The sequence below is a fragment of the Monopterus albus genome, unplaced genomic scaffold, assembly GCF_001952655.1.
Source record: "Monopterus albus unplaced genomic scaffold, M_albus_1.0 scaffold94.1, whole genome shotgun sequence".
In the NCBI taxonomy this organism is placed as follows: Eukaryota; Metazoa; Chordata; class Actinopteri; order Synbranchiformes; family Synbranchidae; genus Monopterus; species Monopterus albus.
The window spans coordinates 1605432-1609373 of NW_018127974.1; positions in this window are offsets into that span (position 1 = coordinate 1605432).

Consider the following 3942-nt stretch of genomic DNA (forward strand, 5'->3'; position numbering starts at 1 on the left):
CAGCAGGAACTCATGTTAGAGTGATAATTCAGAGCTGAGTCAATGTAATGTTCTCGTGTTTTACTGGATGTGTTATTGATGATGTAAAGTTCAAGAGAATTAACAGCACAAAAAGTGAAACCAGATGTAGCCATTCGAATAACTTGATATTTACTATATCAATATTCCACTGAACACAAATAACTGTAAAACTTGTCAAATAAATTATATTCTTGTCATCTTCCTCAAATGCAAGAGTAGTTGTGAGTATGACTATTATGTTACAGTAAATGTGGTTAATGTTTTCATATTATTATTTATATTGCTTGGCATGTTATCTTAGCAAATGATCTTGTGATTGCAATCTATCTGACAGAACAGATTTCAGTGCTATAGTGACACTAAACTAAATAACTCACAGGAACTCATGGGGCTTGAATGGCTATAATATCATAAATATGAAACAAAGAATCTTTGGATGAACAGCTCTTATTTAAGGGAATTTAGAGGAGACACTATTACTGTATTTAGAGGTGGACAATCCAACCCCTAATTAAACATACTTGTCTGTCAACCTTTAGAAAAATTCCATGGTACAGCACCACATAAAAGAAGCTGTGGTACTTCGGCATTGGAATTCCTGTGGTAACCACTGTGCTCCTGTGATACATATGTTGTGGTATTTTTGTGGTACTGTGAGATTTGCTGGCATTCTTAGGACAATTTACTATAAGACATTTGGTGTTTTGTGGCACTACAGTGGTATATGAGCACAACTGTGAAACAGACAGAAAACACAGCTAGCATTTTCTGTGTGCTGTCCTGTTAGTTGTGTCTCAGGGAGAACAATCAGTAACCTGGGGCTTTTTATAGCACTTGGAGGTTTTTCTGCTGATAGCACTTCAACATATTAGGAGACTTATTCACTTTCTTACTGAGAGTTAGCTGGCTCTATCCAGCAAAAATCTTTCAACCAGAATGTATACAACTCCTGAATCAATATGTTAGATCACATTTGAACTTTTTAAATCAAATTGAATCTCTCACATAAAAATGCTCTTTGTCATTTTACAAAGGGTAAGCGTTTCCCAATGCTTCCAATCTTTATGCTAAGCTAAGCTAGCTAAGATGGCTGCTGACTTCAGCTGTACATTTACTGTACAGAAATAGAACAGTTTTCTTATCTAACTCGCTGCAAAGCATTAAGCATAATTTCTCAGAATATCCTCTAAAACATTACACTATGTAGCCACAAACCTAAATACTGCTATAAAGATCTACCCATGTCTGGTCACTTCAAGACTTTTCTTCAGCATTTTACTGAAATCTTCATCCCTTTTACTAAACTTCTCTGTAGCCTCTTGATGGCTTCAGGTCAGGAACGCCATGTTCACTGTATTCTCGGCCTGGTCTAATCTCTGCTCATTAGCATCTATCAGCGCCCCCAAAACTGAAGACAACCCGAAAGAGCTGAGGTGATGTCTGAGCAGAAGAGGTGAACAGAGGGTTGTTAATGTTGCAGGAGTGTTTGATGACAGATATGATTGTTTCAAGGGACCTCAGTCATTACTTTACTGAAGGGAGCATGTGACGCAACAAGGCAGTGCTGAGAGACCTGTGTGAAAAATTAAGGTACTGTATAAGAGTGTGTGTGTTTTCTTGTACTCGCTATATAGTGAGGACCAAAAAAAACATTTTTTGGCTACAGACTGAGGACATTTTAGCTGGTCCCCAGTTTCTGAAACACCTTTTTGAGGGTGAAGATTTGTTTTAGGTTAGGTGTTGGGCATTTAGTTCTTATGGCTATGGTTAGGATAAGGGGCTAGCGAATGCATCATGTCAATGAGTGTCCTCACAAAGACAAAAGTACAAGTATGTGTGTGTGTTCTCACAGACAAACAGAGGGCAAAGGTGCTGTGGGTCACACAATTAGTTGACAAGACTGGTTTATGACATTATGACATCATACTGCTGCCTTTGGTAAAGATTTACACTGAAGCTTCTTTGCAACAGAATTGAATTTTCATAGAAACATTTTATCACCCATCTTGCATTAATGAAATCTGATCACATTATATAAATGTGGGAAGGGCACCTACTTCAGTCAGCCCACATTTCTACTATGATTCATGACAACTGGCCAGAGGGGCCAGACAGGACCACCGTCTGTATATACAGATTGAAATCATAGCAGACCTCTTCCTCACTGAATCCCACCACATGACTTCATTTTTGGGTGTGGGAATTATGGCATTCAATCAAACTACCCTTCTCATGACCTCAGTTTAGATAGATCTTCCTCTTTAATGCCACATGTAGGGGAATGACTTCATATGTGGGGAGGAAGGCGGCTGTCAAACAAATAGGCTTTGTTTTTTTTTGTTGTTTTTTTTTAGTTTTTCTTTATTCTGATTCACTTTGTGTGCCACATACAGGAAACAAATGAACAACCAAAGTAACTGAATATATGGAGTGAACCAGAGAGCCTGTCCAGTGTGTGTCTCTGTGTATCCATCTTTCTGTGTATTAGTGTCTTCTGAAATGGCTTTATTTCATTGAACAAAACGTTACATTAGCCCCACACCCACATAATTCAGCAACAGCTACATGTGAACATAATCGCTCTTGGATTAGATTTGCATTGCAGCTGACGAAAAGGGAGTGAATGCATTCATGTCCATCTGACATAATGCCTCAGTGAGTGTATGTGTTGGTTAGCTGCTGCATCTTTTGTTTGCTTTGGTTTCCACCTAGAGATACAATAATGTCTGGAGACATTATCCCTCCACTGACCAGACAAGTAGACTGTGGTGAATTCCCATGTCAACTCCTGCTTCATAGAAATTATCATTTGACAAAAATATCACAAAGACAATCAAATATCCAGTAAAGGTCAACCATAAAATGTCATCACTATCTACAGACGGGTGACAAACGGCAGTGCCCCACACATGGGGCACAAGGGGTCACTGAATGGTTTGATGAGTATGAAAATGATGTTGAATCATATGCTGTGCCCTTCACAGGCAGCAGATCTCAACCCAACCGAACATCTATGGGAGATTCTGGAGTGACGTGTTAGCATAAGCAAATATCTTTTGGCTGAATGATGTTTATCCCTCCAAAGGTCTGGAGAGTCAAGGTGTACTGAAGCTGCTCTGGTGGCCCAGCACCTTACTGAGACACACTATATTCAAGTTTTGTTTTGTTTTTTTAGTTTGTCACCTGTCTGCTTATATTGTAACAGTGATTATAAGAAGCTGTAAACAAGATAATCATTAACAAGTAACAGATAACAGACTGGAAGCAAAGAGATTTCACATGCAAATTATTGCTTTATAAAGTGGCTGGCTAATTAAATAGTCAGTAAGCTCAACCATGCACGGTACAATACAACCAAATGATCTGTGCACATATAATGATTAAAGGTAAAACATTTGTTTAGATTTACTTTGACCTCACAGCCAAATCCACTCACAGATGTGATTGAACTAATTGATATCACAAAAAGTTTTGCTCTTTTAAATGGGAAGGGGGGGGCTTTGAGTGTGCTGTAAACACAACTGTATGCCTCTTAGTGCAGGAAGAGGCATACAGTTAAACTGCACTGATTTCAAGTATCTCCATTTAATGGATTTGTATTTATGCCATAGCATCTAACCTGCATGGCTTGACCATACTTTTCTTTAAAAGGACATTTAAACAACTTTACCTTGTATGATGCAAGATAAAAGATTACAATATATGCATGAATAGGCATTTTATTTAAATTTAATCCCTATTTACAAACTTCTGCCTCTCTTTGGTAAAACTGTAAATTGCAGGTTGGTAATCAAGCTACAAGATATGAAAGAGGAATTATAGTGATTGGGGATCTGTATTCTGGAGGAATATTGAACTCATTTAATAATTTGAAAGAGGAATATGGTCTCCCTCAGAACCAGTTTTGGAGATATTTCTAAT